Source organism: Pseudopipra pipra, chromosome 3, assembly GCF_036250125.1.
Source record: "Pseudopipra pipra isolate bDixPip1 chromosome 3, bDixPip1.hap1, whole genome shotgun sequence".
Taxonomy (NCBI): Eukaryota; Metazoa; Chordata; class Aves; order Passeriformes; family Pipridae; genus Pseudopipra; species Pseudopipra pipra.
The window spans coordinates 55,541,789-55,557,889 of NC_087551.1; the positions used below are offsets into that span (position 1 = coordinate 55,541,789).

The 16,101-nt window shown below is 41.6% G+C and overlaps 1 protein-coding gene across 8 annotated transcripts in view; it reads left to right on the forward strand.

The window, feature by feature from the left end:
* HIVEP2 (HIVEP zinc finger 2) overlaps positions 1-16,101 on the forward strand; it is a 140,629-nt gene that overhangs the window by 47,452 nt on the left and 77,076 nt on the right. For 2 of the 8 annotated variants that reach the window (XM_064649305.1, XM_064649307.1), the window contains exon 1: positions 6,997-7,181. The exons of the other annotated variants lie outside the window; for them this stretch is intronic. The gene's annotated coding sequence lies outside the window, so the exon portion shown is untranslated. Of the gene's footprint in view, positions 1-6,996; positions 7,182-16,101 lie in introns of those variants that run through there. 8 annotated transcript variants of the gene reach the window in all.

Genomic DNA, 16,101 nt, shown 5'->3' on the forward strand with positions numbered 1-16,101 from the left:
CTGAAACATCAGACAAATTTTTTGTTTTTAACAGGCCTAATAAGCAAATCAACATAGAGCTAAATACACCTTCCGGGGTGATCTCCCTTTTTGACAAGCACTGGTGGTGGGGGCCAGCTGACATGCTGCCTGCAGCCAAGGTGGGGCTCTCTCCTTTGCATAGGGTGGTTCCTTCCCCTCTCCTCCCCCTGCAAGGCCCTGATGGTCCTTGCTGAAACTGTTGGCATCAATGTCTGAAGCATCTCTCGGTTTTGAAAGTTGGCTTTTTGGTCTGAATTCTCTAGCACTGCCAAAGCATTTGAGGAAGGGTTTCCCACTGTCCTGGCTGTGGTTTCATGTCCCAGAGGGGCTGCTCCTGCTACCTGTCCTCTGCAGCTATTTGTCTAAGCCCACACTGGGCTGGTTTGGGCCACTGGGCAACCAGTGAGCTGTTGGGCAGCCAGGGGTTTCTGATGGGTAAGAACCTTGGATTGGCTCCCCATGGGCAAAGGCAAACTCTAGAGCTGGCAGAAGCACACAGCTGGCATTAAAAGGAAGAAGCAAAGTGGCATCTTCCCCTCTTGGGTGGCAGCTCACTGCTGGACTGACCTTGCTGAAGCATGAAACTTCATCCTCAACATGCAGATCAGGTCTTGCACATGTGAGGTTATTAACCCTTAAATATGATGTTACATTATCACAGTAATCAGGAATGGAGAAGGTAAAAGTGAAGACAGTGGAGTTTCTCCTATGCTACCCTTTTTCGCTCCACAATTTTTGGTGACCCCCAGTCACTCTTTTTGTTTCCCTTTCCAGATGGAATTAGAAATGGGCATATGTTCTGAATTAATTTTTTATTCATAGTACCTGTGAGTGATCAAAGATTGCTTTTGCAGATTTGCAATTAAGCATCAAACTGAAATAAATGTAATTTCAGAATAGTCTGTTTGCAGTCACTGTTTTTATTTTTGCTTTACAGTATCTTCGAGGTACTCCTAATTCTGTGCACTGGAGTTATACAGTTATAAAATGGTTTGGGTTGCAAGGGACCTTTAAAGATCATCTAGATTCCAACCCTCCTGCTGTGGGCACGGATACCTTCTACTAAACCAGGTTGCTCAGAGCCCAATCCAACCTTGCCTTGAACACTTCCAGGGATAGGGCATCCATAGCTCCTCTGGGAAACCTGTTCTGCAGTGCCTCACCACCCTCACAGAAAAGAATTTCTTCCTTCTATCCAATCTAAGCCTACCCTCTTTCAGTTCCAAACTGTTGACCCTTATTATGTCATTACAAGGTAATGGTAAAAAGTCCCTCTCCAGTGCTCTTGTAGGTCCCTTTTAGGTGCTATAAGGCCTCCCCAGAGCCTTCTCTTTCTTCTCCATGCTGAACAATCCAAGTCTCTCAGCCTGTCTTCATAGGAGAGGGGCTCCATTCCTCTGATAATTTTTGTGGCCTTCCTCTGGACCTACTCCAACAGGTCCACATTTGACTTGTTGTCACCAGAACTGGATATGGTATCCAGGTGGGGTCTCACAGGAGCCTCGTAAAGGGGCAGAATCATATCCCTTGACCTGCTAGTGTCACTGTTTTTGATGCAGTACAGGATGCAGTTGGCCTTCTGGGCTGCAAGTGCACATTGCTGGGTTATACCCAATTTTTCATCTACCAATATATATTGGGTTTGTGTAGCAAGGTTTTGGTAGTGAGGGGGCTATAAGTATGGCTTCTTTGAAAAACTGCTAGAAGCCTTTCCCATGTCCAATAGAGCCCATGCCAGATGGCTCCACTTCTGGCTGAGGCTGAGCCCATCAGCAACAGTGATAGCATCTATGGGATAACAGATTTAAGAAGGAAAAGAAGTTGCTGCACAACAGCTATTGCAAGCAGAGAAGAGAGGAGTGAGAATATGTGAGAGCAATGACTCTGCAGACACCTAAGTTAGTGAAGAAGGAGGGGCAGGAGGCTGCTCCAGGCACCAGTGCAGATTCCCCTGCAGCCCATGGTGCAGACTATGGCAAGGCATGGTAAACCCATGGAGGTCCACAGTGGATCAGATATCCGCCTGCAGCCTGTGAAGGGCCCCATGCTGGAGCATTTGGATGCCTGAAAGAGGCTGTGACCCCCTGGGAAGCCTGTGCTGTCGCCCATGGGAGGGACTCTGTACTGGAACAGGGAAAGGACTGTGAGGAGTCCTCCACCTGAGGAGGAAGATGCGGCAGAGATACTGTGTCCGAACACCACTTCATTCCCCATCCTGCAGCTTGCTGAGGCTGCACTCAATTCCACTATGTCATTAATTAAGATATTGAACAGAATCAGTCCTAATAGGCATCCCTGAGGAATACCACTTGATACAGATACATTTGGACATTGAGACGTTGACTGCAACTCTCTGGGTGTGGCTATCCAGCCAATTCCTTATCCACTGAATGTCCCATCCATCAAATCCTTATCTCTCCAATGTAGAGAGACAGAGATGTTGTGTGAGGCTGTGTCAGAGACCTTATGGAAGTCAGGATAGATGACATCAGTTTCTCTTTCCCTATCTGCCAATGCAGGCACTGTAGGATAATATATAGAATAAACCTGTCAAGTTTTGATCGCCAACTTTATTTGTTCCCTTCAAGTCAAGTGGCATACATATGATATTAACAGACCACTGAGACTAATATTATTTTTCATTACTATATTCTAGAAATACTTTGAAGGAATTTTGATAAAGAATAGATCTTGCAATAGGATAGTACACAGGAGAGGCTATTGCTATCAAATAGTAGTTTCTTATTTCAAGAAAACCTTGTTCCAGGTGCTCAGGCAACAGCTTTCTTTACTTTTATGGTTTTATTTGCTTTAAAACTTTGACATAAACCCTGTAATTTACTGTTAACTATGCTATCAAATGTATCCAGTTTAGAATATATAACAGGTAGTAGCAATTTGAAATTTAACTTCAAGCGTACTTATTTCCAAAAATAAAAATGCTGACTTTCGTTAAATATCTAAAATAAACGCTAGTCCCACCACCACCATCCATTGTTACTCATCTTAGATTTCTTCAGAGGTGTTTGAATGCAAGGGGAGGTATGAGAGTCCTACTTCCAAATAGAGAAAAATCATTAGGTAGTCTCAGGAGCCTGTACTTCTATAATATTTTAATTTTGTTTTTCAGTTATAATCAATATTACCTGTTTTGCCAATGGGAGAAAAGCCCTAAGAGACTGATGTGCTGGCAGAGGGAGAACAGCGGACTATATATATGTTTCTGACATCAGTGTTCTGATTTATCTAATGTTGTATGATACAGTGACTAAATGCTCCATACTATTCCATCCTCAGTGAGCCAATATTTTCTAATAGTGAACCTTTTTCCAAAAATTGTAGAAATTTTAAATATTAATTTGCTAATTTGAGGTGTTCTTTTACTGTCTATGTGGAAAGCTCATAGTCTCTTTACTTTTCATAAACAATATTCCTACACGACATTAATGTATATTCCAAATTGATGCTCCTGGGCCAGTAAGAGATAATTCATCAGCTTGCTACTTCAAATACTGCATTTTTAAAGCTATCATGAAGCTTTGTTGTAACAGGACGTCTCTATATTCTTTAATATTTATTTAGATGGGAATATTTAGTTACTGCTGTGATTCCTGTTCTGTCCTTTACCTGTTTTCATTATTTTTCCTTGTATTGAAAAGCAACACATTTTTACTACTGGAAACAGCAAAAAGCTGCTCCTACCAGATCCTCATTTTTCCACCATATTTCCTTTTACCCCATAGATACCACCTTTACTGCCCATCTGTCACATTCCCACATCTGTACCTATTCTGTGCAAGAGTTTGCTGGGTTCCGTTATGTTTCAAGAAACCAGGCTTTTGAGAAGTCTGTTGGCTTCCAGAAAAAAAGTTGCACAAACCAGCCTTGTTCTAGGTCTCCTGTGTGAGAAGTGACAGAACCGACAGCTGGTTGTAGGAAAAAAAAAAAAAAAAAAAGGGCAAGCAGAAAACTGAACTATGCCAAACATTTCACTTTCCAAAAGGAGTAAAATGCCTGTTTTATGTGAACAAAAGAGTTTTGACTATTCCTTGTTCAAATAAGCCCTTCATCTTTAATTGATGTAGAGATTTGGATTGCAACCCCTTAATGAGTATTGACCGAGTTTGTGGCATGCTTTTCCTGGAGGTGTGTATAAAAGGAACATTAGCTGTAATGTTGTAGTAATGTGCCAGAGAAATGGAGCCCTAGGACCCTTATAAAGTGCCTGGCCACTGTGATTAACCCATTCGGTCTTTCAACAGGCAGATGGCACATGTGAAGTTAACTTTCCAAAGGCAGCAGGATGTTGCAGGATCAGCATGATGCTTGACAAATGTTTGAGGAGTTTCTGCTTTACAATTGCTGTTCAAACACAGAAATAAGAGGGTATATGCTTTTTCCCAATCAAGGTTTAAACAGACCTTCTGAGCATTATGAATGCAACCCTAAAAGTTAGTCTATCTCACAATATTTATGTTTAGCTTCAGATCTTGGTTTCCCCTTTATGTTTAATGTGATTAATGGTTGATAGGGTTATCTAGAGATGTCCATAGATGTTTATGGCTTTAACTAAATGCACGGAGACAGCCAGCTCCAGCCAACCTCTACCTCTTCTAGATGGACAAGAAGCGAGAGAACAGAGCTTGAAGCCTGCTTTAAGCCTGCTTTCCATGCAGCCTCCCCTTCTCTTGCATCCTTTGAGCAGCTGATGGCCACTGGTGTGCCTCAGAGCAGACGCACCTGCTGGTAAAGGTGCCAAAGAGCTGTTCTGGCAGCTGTCTGCCACCACAGGCACAGCATTTCCTGGGCCAGCTCTTCCTCAGCAGGGATTTTGCTCCAGCCCAGAGATCTCCTGTTTGGGGTCTGGACACTGTTTCATTGACCTCATCTGTCACACTAATGACGGTGTCCAAAGTATGTGTTAGCATCCCTGCCTTGAGGCTTTCATAGCTTTGAAGACGTAACAGGGATGTCCCTGCTATAGCCATGCAGCAGTGAGATGATGTGGCCCTGTATGCTGTGACCCTGAGGTCAGTGGTACCTGATACAGTCTCCAGGAGAAGGGCTGAGGGGGAGGGGATGGGAACATGGTGGGTGGAAAGGGGAGTCCATGCCTTTGACAGATGTCAGAGTGAAAGAAGAGTCAAGCTCTCCCCGCTTGCTCAGGCTTCTGTGATGGCAGAAGGGCAGTCCTGAGCTCTGAGTTGCAAAATTGATCCATCACTGACTAATGTTACATGAACTTCAGAATGTGTGGCAGAACATAATATATGGCTTATAAGCTTTTTTAAAGGCTCCTGATGAAAGGGGAATTATAATACTTGCTTCTAAACAGGTGAGGGACTCTGTGTTTCATGTGAAATTGCAGGTTGTATTTTCCCGTGGAATTTGCAGGCTACAAAGTATATTTAGATGCTTCACTGGTTCTTGGTAAGGTGGTATCGTACGCAGTTACACCTCTCCAATTTTTCATGACACTTATGCTATTGTAAGAGCTCCTAGAGTTGAGAGCACTAAGGGATTTCAATGTTTTGATTCCTGCATCTTCTGTAGAAAGTGGATTGTTTTATTCCAGAGCTTGCATTGTGTGAGCACCAGTGAAAGACATGGGAATGTCAGGTGAGAAAAGAGACTGGTGCTAGGTGTCTGCAGGAAATTGGTGAGTTTGATCAGCTAGAGGGCACCAATATTTCTTCTTAGGGCTGTTAAATTAGGCCATGTGGACTGCCAGCATATGGATGCATGAGAGAAACATGAGGGCTTTGCGAAACAGTTGTGCTAAAAATAATTTTTGGTGTTATTTTTAATAATGTTATCACAGATGAAGAAAGCGAGGTAGAAGTTTGTACCCTGGGACATTTCTTTCTCCTGCTTTACAGAGTAAACACTATAAATCCTTGAGTGTTTGTTTGGCTAGGTAATGCTTTCCAGAAATATGTCGATGAAATAGGCATCAGAGCCATAAAATACTTCCCTATATTTATATTTTAAATATGCAATAAAAAGTAAGTAAATTTTATACTCCTAAGCACCAAAATTGCTTCTGAAAAGAGAGCTTGGATGTTAAAATCAGATATTTTAAAAAATAAAGTTTTTAATATTGCCAGAACTGCACAGTCAGTGTTTTGTGATCAGCGGTGTTAGTAGGCTCAGCTGTATCCTAGTAAGTTTTGTTGCTGTGAGGGCATGAGAAGGATCCTGAAACTGTTGAAGGGGGCAGGAATATTGTAGGATTACCAGTTGATTGGTTAATTTAGAGGATTATGTTTTTAATGCCAAAAAATCCAGTTGCACAGAATTGCAGAGTAACTTAGGCTAGAAGGGATTTCTGGGGATTCTCTTCCCAGACCCTGCTCAAAGCAGGTGCATGGTGGTTTTGCATGGTGTCACTAACTTACCTTTACATGGTTTTGATTTGTGCAAGAAAGATTAACTATTTAGGTATTTTTCTTTTTGTGTAGTAGAGAGGCAAATAGCAAAGAAGGATAAAAGTTAAGGCAAAAAGCCATCCAGATAACATTTAAGCATCACCAAATATCCCACAGCATTTCACATATATTGGTTTGGGGGTTTCTTTAGAAAAAAGTCCATTTCTTTAGGGTAGCACAAGGAACTTAGTTTAAGCATTTGTGAATCAATTTTAAATTGTTCTTTTCATTGCTGACTAATATGCAGTAAGGGCAGAGGCTATACAGCATTATTTTAGCCAGTGGTTCTGTTTAGACTTAATCGCTATAATGCAGTGTTAAAATTTACAAAACAGCTTGTAATTGCAGTAGCTTATTTAAACCAGCTATTTGTGGTTATGTCTGCTGAGGAAACTTAAACTTCAATGTTCCCCAGCCAACTAATAGCAGCAAATTGACTGCGGGTCTCTTGAAGGAATATCTAAATGTAGGCTGTTGAATAATCCCTTTGGGGGCCCTGTAACTATTTTTGTGCCTGGATATGCGTCATCAGTGGGTATTTTCTCTGGTGACTAGCTTACATCAGTAGGTCTCCTACCATACGCTCTATCAGTGAGTGACTTATGATTGATGGGAGTCACGGCTGCTGTTTAGCTTTTATCTGTGACCTCAAATAATGGACAACAGGAATTTCCAGGCTGTTAAATTCCTTGAATGACTGAAGACACGGGATGGCTCTGCTGATAAACGCAGGTAGTACCCAGATACTGGGTGTTCACCGGGGGCTGAGGCGGGGAGGAAGGAGAGGGGGGTTCCTCGTCTGCAAGGCGGTGAATCCGGCGCCGACGTGTAGCCGTAAGGTGCGATTCCCGGACGCCAAGGAAGTGGCCGCGCCGGAGGAGCGTCGAGCGACCGTGATGCTCTCTCCCGAGCTCTCCAGCCATCCGTGTCCGCCGGTGGCAGTGGCATTTCAATGTGTTTAACTGGCTGATCTTTAGGGCAGTTTGTCGGTTCATTTTATCCCAGGGAGACACGCTGTTTGCAGCTCTGCGGAGGGAAATGCTGTGGAATTTTCAGCTGCAGTGTGGTTGGTTTTTTAACCCTTTTTGTTACTGACTGTCAGCGGCGAGTGGATTTATTGGAGTGCTTCACCCAGGTGCTGCCTGGGCTGAATCTGAAGGTGCAGTAGGCTACATGGTCTTAAGGTTAAGTTGCACCTGCCACAGTGACCCACTGAGCATGCAGTCGTAGTTAATTTCCTAGTGTTCAGTATTTCATATTAAGAAAAGAAGGACTGCAGACACTGTTATCCCCTCTTTCTCTGTCCACTCTGCCTTTCTGTCAGAAGCTGACAGGCGAAATGGGGCTGCAAGACAGCTACAAGATTTTTTGTGTTACCTGTGATGAATTTAGCAGCTCGACTCAGCTCTATGGCAAGGTACTTTGTCATTTCTTCTTCTTTCCCTCTTATTCTTCCTGTCTCAATCCCTTTGATACAGCTGTGATGGGAAACAGGAGATCAGCTCTCTGTGAACTTGTGCTCAGAAGTCTCTCAAGCCCTTCTCCTGGCAACCAGGGAGAAAAAATGTCAGACATGGATACTCCCAGTGTGATTGATGATTAAAAAAAAAAAAAAATCCTTAATGCTGTTTATCGCACGGCATTGTTTGGCTGAGGGAGGATAGCAGCTGGATCCAAATTCTTCATCACCACTTCTTCCTGTTGGCAGGTGGCCTTCTACACAAGCTGGGCTTGTGAACTCTCTTGCGGGTCTTACTTATTTGAGTACCTACTATTGTTTTTCATTGAGGTGACAGCAGATTGGGCTTTGTGCGAGATTTTGAGACTTGAAAAGCTTCAGGGGGAAAACAGGAGCTTCATTTTAACTCGCCCGTATGTCTCTATTAATGAATGAAACCAGGCTTCCTGCAGGAGCCAGTTAACCCATGTCTTTGCCTTTGTTGACACTGTGCTTACAGGTGTGTGTTGTCATAGTGTGGATGGGCTCGTTCTGAGCCGTACAGGTTGTGTATACCTTTCTGTTCCTTTCAGACTGATCCTGGTCCAACAAATGCACTGGGTATGAAGTGAGTTTCCTCATCTGATCTGCACAATTGAGTGCTGGTTAAGAATTCCATTTGGCAAAAGCAGTAGGAATAGAAGCTGCAATTTAAAAGAGGCTTGGAAGGTCAAGGAAAAGGAGGGAATGGAAAGGTTTTCATTGAACTGTGATTTACTTAATTTCTGTAATTCCTTATAGAATTCCTATATGTTTCCTTTATTTCTATTTTTTTTCAGTTACTTCAGGAAGACTTTTTGATCATGACAAACTAATTATATAAGTCAAAATCTGTAAAAGCTTAAGCACAAAAATATTTGATGAATCTTGAGTCATTTGCATTAAAAATCAGTGGATTTTCCTGGCATGTGCTTTGAAAATGTGAAGTTTGCTAACTGGTTGATGCTGCTATATCTATTATTTACCTCAGCTTTCTAGGAATCATTATGCCTGGCTACACAGCAGTATCCTTTGGCCAATATTGACCTAATTTCTCCCCATTTTTAGGGGTATTATATTTTAGGATAGTGATAGTATTTTAGAGTAGGTTTCATTTACAGTGTTTGTGCAAAAGCTCAGCATTACTACCTTTCCAGAAAGACTCTGCAGGCCTTCAAAACGTTTCCAGAAAGGGTCATCGTTTTCTAAGAAAAAGTGTTGGCAAGTTGCCTGCTGTTTCCTGATGCTTGGCACTGAGGCCGAGGCAGAGGGATGAAATCCAAACTGACATGTGGCAGCATGTGTAGGTACCTTCGTGTGCTGCGACAGAGGTGTCATGTTGGGGACAAACTTAATTTAGGTGCTGACCCTGCAGTGATGTCACGCCCTGTGGATGCCTGGGTCCATATGCCTACACACTGTTGCCTTCAGTGACTAAGTGCAGGCACCGAGTTCTGCTGGCACAGCTTGAATTGAGGAACAATTACTGCAGTGGCTAAAGCCTTGTTTTTTTCAGAATAGCCTTCACCTATTCAATGGCCACCTCTAAAATCTTGGAAGTCACCCTGCACATAGGCTAACCAGATATCTCATCTGTTTAGTTAAAATAATTAGGAGTTGTGGAGCAAGGGATACAGCACATTCACTGAAAGTCAAAGTATTCACTGCTGCATCTTGTAATAACTCCATTGGCAAACCTCTCCCTCCTCCAGCGAAGTGTGTTGGTGTTTCAGTGTGCAAGTAGTTCCCAGTGGGCACAGGACTGTAATTACCGTAATTGGGAGGCAAAAATGGAGACTGAATCTGACATGGGAATATCAGGGGCTTCATTTTGAATTTTTTCAAAAGATTAAATACAATTAATTTCTGTCCCGCCTGTTAAATCTTTGACTGCACACTCCGTACAGCTGCTGTAGTGTTGGGTATTTGTTGAGGGTCATAACAATGAATTGGTATTTAATAGTTTTGTATCATTTTGACAGAGTACTCTCAGCACTTAAATAGTCTTGAGACTAAAGAGGTGCCCTGGGATGGAAAGAACAGCAAAAAAAATTAGAAAGTTCACCTTGCCATGGCACTCCCTTTTGACAGCACTGTTTTGTTTGAAGAGTGACTGCTCAGTCATTAATGAAATTATAAACACAAGTAGATATATGTTGCTACTGTGAGCCAGCTATATGTTGTAAAAATATTCTGAAATATGAGTCAGAGTAGTGATTTCACATCTTCAGGGCACATGATATCTTTTGTTTGTTTTAGTTCAAAATTATCTTATTATAGTTAGCAATATGTGATCTCTCATGGTGATCTTTGTGTTTCCAAAAACTCCCATTGAAATTATTGAACCAGCTTCTAGATACTTGGAAACTGCAATTTTGGTCAGTTTGTGTGAGGAAGAGCTTGGATAGTTTCATTGGTTTGGGTTTTGTTCATTCAGGTATCGTGGAGGAAATAAGAATTAGCTGTCACTGCATTTAGGCATTACTTTTCTGTAGGGAAAAATAAGGAGTTACTCATAAACATTGCTAATATTTGTAGTGAGCAGAGTAACAAAGAGCGAAGAGGAAGAAAAGTAAGGCAGTGAAAGTACAGTCTAAAGAAAAGCTGGAACAGTGAGAAAAGGTATTGTTATTTCATTTTTGTGGTATATAATTTTTTAAATCCAATTGACTTGATGAATGAAGAGCCTTCCATCTTTTTGATGTTACTGTGTACAATGATATGAATGAATGGAGTCAGCACTTCAGCTCTTCCTGTACATTCTGTGCTTGATGACCTTGGTCCTGAAACCTTTAGTCATCAGCTCAGTCCTTCCTGCAAGTGCCCAGTGACTTTCATAAGACTGTTGAGATCCAGGACCAGGTTGTCAGTAAGCTCATAGATTTGTAAACATGACATCGAGTTAGTTTTGAAAGGAATCCACCCATTTGTTTGCACGTGGGGAAGAAGAGAGAAGGAATATACTGCAAGTGTAATCTGTGTACTGTGGCAGATGGGAAGGTACCTCCTATATGTCAGTAGTCCAGCACCAACTCCTGTAAACTGTGGCAAAGTCTTTTCTTCATGTCCTGTTTTGTTTCCTGTATCTACAGAGTGCAGTAATTCTTGCAGTGATTTTTGTTCTTGGCAGTATTTCTCAAAGTAAGTGCCACAAAGTGAGCATTTTCCCTGCAGGACCTCAAACAGCTCAACAAGTGATGTGCTGCCAGTGACTCAGCCCAGCGTCCCTGTCCATCTGCTTGCAGCCACCAGCACTCCCTACCAGACGCCTGTTTTCAGATGCAAAGCCCTACGTGAAGACTGGGACAGGAGTGGGTAAGGGACAGGGTTATCCTGGGTAAAGAGGTCCTGTACTCCAAGGAGACAGCGAGGGAAGAAGCTCCCTTCCAACCCAATTTAAATTTTTCCTGAGGCAGATCCTGGCCTTTCGCATGGTGTTCAGATTGGCTTGGAAACTTGCTGTAAAGGAGCAAAAAAGAAATGCCACACACTGACATCCCCAGGAACCTTGATAATGTCAGGACACCTGACAATACAAGGGTACTTCAAAATTGGTACTATCCTGAAGGATTTACATGATATGGCAATAACTAATAACATGAGTGCAGTACAAGGCACTAACTCAAGATTGCAGAGGAGTTTGCCAAGTGTCTGTACTTTCATGACATGACTTTGTTCCTCTGCAGACAGGCCTTTAACATTGAGAAGTTTTCCAGAAACTCATCCAGCTTTTCTTTTTCTCAAGTATGATTGTCACTTGCTACCCTGCTAGTTAGAAATAATAGCAGCTAAGTTAAAAAATGAAATTCCTTTTCAGGTAGTAATTTTGTTTTCACAAACTTATTCCAACATCCTAAAGGATGGACTCTCTTCAGCTTTCTTCTTGTACACTTATTTATTCTTTTAGGCTGTGGAGTGAATGTATGTTTGGGGATTGCTCTGTGTGCTGCTTATGACTGTTTTTGTTCGAGGACAGAGGAGATACAAAATCTATCCATGACATCTGCGGTCCCTTGCTTGGGAGGTAGATATCAATCTGCAGCGTGAAACTTCCTTCCCTCCAGGGAATTCTATTTCCATATACAAAGGCCAGCCAGAAATCCTAATCTGGAAGTGTGTAATTTGGGAATTAAAAAAAAAATGGGGTTATTACAAGTAGGAGACGAAAACTCATTAAACACCCTTCCACTAACATGCAGGGAAAAGTAATAGTAGCCAAATTTTCTCAGTCTAACCAAATCATGGACCATCACATTGAGTAAAGCTAATAGGAACCTTTGAGGCTGATTTGCTAGTAGATCTTCATCCTCCACTCAGGGCCATGCACTGGTGAAATACAGCCTGTCTTTGAATGTGAGGTGGTGATTTTTCATCCTCTTGACCAGGAGCTCAGGTCTCATTCCATCAGAAGCTTGCCCCTGCTTACAGAGGGAGCAAGGCTACAAATCAGAAGGTCAGTTGCTTTTTTTAGTTTAGTATTTTATACTTGGATTGCTATTAAATTAGATATCACAGTGGTAAGCACCAGAGCCAAGATCACCTAGAAGGGAATAGCTGTCTCAAAGAAGTATACAGTAGTAAAATGGTGCAAATGAGCAAAAGGAGTATTACTTTAACTACCAGGAAAAAATTATTATATTGAGGGTCTGTTCTCCTGATGGAAACCAGAGGAGCTGATGAGTTTGAGCAACTCAAAAGTGACCTGGACAAGATACTGTAAAATATACTACATAGATTTTTCTTCCTTGGATACGAGATGATCTAATAGACTTTGGTAATTTCCTTTTTGATCTAATTTCGGGGATTCTAAGATCACTTTTAAAAAAATGTCATTTTCTTGCCTATCTCACTGCAAACCTTCATGAAAATTTTTGGCCCATTTTCCACAAAGTGAGGCATTTGCAGTATTTCAACATGGTGATATTTTGAAGACTCCAGGAAGGTTCTCATGACCATATCTTTCTGTTGCTCCATTGTAAAATTCTCAGAATACTTGATGAGAGTTTTGCTTTAAAATTGTAAGGTATTTATATCTAGCTGCTCTTTAGAGGCCCAAGTCATATTCATGCTCTATTCCCAGGGTAGCCTTCTTTCTTTAAAGCTACAATTTGGCTTTACAGGAAATAATAATCATGCCTACCATACTGTAACTCAAATATTCAGACACATGAATCTCTTTCTTGACTTCCTATAAAAATGTCATTTGTAGCTTCATTTTGTTTGTTCTGGTTTGACTATAGTATAAACAAGATTTTATTAAAACATTAGCTCTAAGTTGCAGTTCTTTCTTGAGAGTGCAAGATCTTGCAAAAAAGATTACTGAAACTGAAGGGCAAAACCACATATTAACAGAAAAATGAATAATGAGTCTGTTTTCATATGGATTTTTTTAAAAGTACAGCTTGTAGTTGAACTAAATGTACTATTTCTTCCACTGCAGTCAGGAAGCCCTCACAGACTTTTGACAGTGCCGCCAAAAAATTAATGCTTCAGCTGTTTAAAAGATATCAAAAGCTAGTTTGACAATTGTAATCTCTTCCAGGAATTCCCTTTCCCATTTTCCCTCCCTATAAAAACCGATAACAAGATGCTTATATAGTAGAAATGGAAAGTCAGAGCTATTTTATGAAGCACTGTGCATTCCTTCCAGCCTTAGGAGATGAGGCATGACATCTCCACAACGGGCTAGGAAATGCAGGCACTCTGTTGTGTAAGTAGCATTTGCTTCAAGGATTAGCTGCTTGCCAAGATAGCGCAGATTTAAATGTTTCCTAAGCCATTTTTGAGTTTTTATGTAACATGGCAGCCACAGGAGAGCTGTGGAGATGCTGGGTAGAGACTCAAAGCAGTGACCAAGGAAAGACAAAACCAAAGGAAGCAGAGAAATATGCCTCATGTGCTAGTATCAGCTGACACAGCAGAACTAAAGGCAAGAGAACGCAGCACCAGCCTGGCTTCTCTTGAATTTCTGTCCTCAGTTTTACACGCCACGAGATGGGACAAACTGAAAGGAGACGCTGCTTGAACTTTTGTTCTGAAGCATCTCGAAAAGGCACTGAGACATGGACTCAAAGGTCAGAAGTGTTCCCTTTTCTGGAACAAATTCCCAGGACAGCTGTTAATACCACACTGTTTTTTAAGGCTAATCTTTAATAGTATTCACTGGTACGTAATAAAAAATATATAGTATTACTGTGGCTGTGGTGAGGAGCGGTTTGTTCTTCTCTAATAACTGAAAGGAGATTCTGTGTTAGGAAGAGTGAAATAATTAAAGAGGTTGCCAATAAAAAAGCCACTGTATTTGCAGATGGTGCCCTTGCGTTCAGCAAATGCCAATTAGAGAAATGTCACTTTATGTGTACAATGGATTATAACTGCACAAACACTTGTACAATTACGCGCTGGGTCAGAAGGGCAAGTTACCTTCGTCTCAGCCATTATTTTAAAGCAAACACAACTATCAGGCACACAAACATCAGGCGTTGTGGCAGGGGAACAATAAAGTTCCTCTGACAATGCAGGCTAAATAAAAAAGAGTCTATGTAACAAGCCTTGGTATTGTGGGAGGTAATTTTTACCATGTCTGCACTATATGGATTGGAATCATTATCTTTATGTAATGGAGAAACAAATGCTTCCTTCCACCACTTAAATACACTTTATATACTGTTATGTTGTTCTGATGCTTGGAAATGCAAAAAAAATATACATTTCTTTCAGTTACTTTCTTTGATGCTGAAATGTTTGTAGTCCACATGCCCTTGTAAACAACTTTGTGTACTACAAATGGTTTGGTGTCATCTGATGCACCCTGCTCTCAGTTCTTCTGTGGCTCTGACTGACTTTAGTAAATGGAATAAGGGACAGTTCTGCAAGTGAACTTGTGCAAGAGATGTCCTTGGGTGTTTATTACTTGCACCTGTTTTGTAGGTATTCTATTTGGTATTTTACTCTGCATGTTTTGCCTGAAGCTTCATTGGATTCAAATCTAAAGAGGCAGAAGGCTCTGGGGATGCTGTGGCCATCTTGGGTGCATACAGGATAGCTACGCTGTACTTGGATTCCTAAGTTTTGTGCTAATGCTGTCAGGTTTGTCTTCTTTTCAATGTGCTTGCCATCTGTACTTGTTCTGGATTCTCTCTGGGTTGTAAGAAAGAACACACTTCAGCAGGAATTGTGTTACCATCCGTGGCCTGAACCTTTGTGCTCGCTTGACCTCATACCTCTAGGAAGCTCAGCTGGCAAACATAGCACAGACCTTTGTGGCAACACCCTCTGGGAGCATGGGCAGCCTCTAAGGTTATCCTGCTTCCATATATGCCGAGGTATTTTCATTGACAATGTCTTTTCACAGGTTTGAATCACTGCGGCTTTAAAGTACCAGCTTTCCCTAAAGTGGAAGCACTGCACTCACCTGAGGACCTGCTCGAACCCAGCTTCTGCTGGGCAGGACGGGGTGGCAGAAGTTAAATGGAGAGCGTTAGTTTGAAAAATGTTATGAGGTCACCATCCTTTTAAATTGGTTTACACAGATGGCTGTCTGGTTTGTTGCTTTGTCCTTGCTTAATAGTAACTGTTTATGGAAAAATGAATTGCTTTGCAGAAGGAGGTCCAAAGGCTCATGCTGTTGTTTCCTTCACTGGAGATCTTCGTGTTATTACAGGCATACAAAGATTTGGCCTGAAGTGGAGACTAATTAGGAAGAATAGTGAATAATTAACTGTTTGACTTGTTCCTAAGCTCTGTGGTCACCATGTTAGAAATGATTTCCCAAACTACAGGAGATAACAGAAGGTTATTCCTGGTTTCACAATGTCCATATTGTTAGAGCTTTGTGCTGTGTGTATTCTGACATCAGCTGATACCTATGCAAGTCGGATCCAACTTCTCATCCAAACCACTTCCTGGGGTTTTCTCGGGTAATGGCAGTGGTTCAGAAGACACCACGGTGCCTTAGAAAGCCATTTCTTACGTGTTGTACCCAGACTGTGTGACCAGGAAGAAACGAGGTTCTTAGGAAAGAATTTTGTTCTTAAAAATACCCACTTTTTTTGTTTGTTCTGCATTCAGATTTGGATGTGCATTGCTTGTCCTACTGACCAGTGTGTAGACTCATGATATGTATTGTGGAAGATGTAGAAATACAACGTACACAAAGGAATTAGGCAGAAGGCT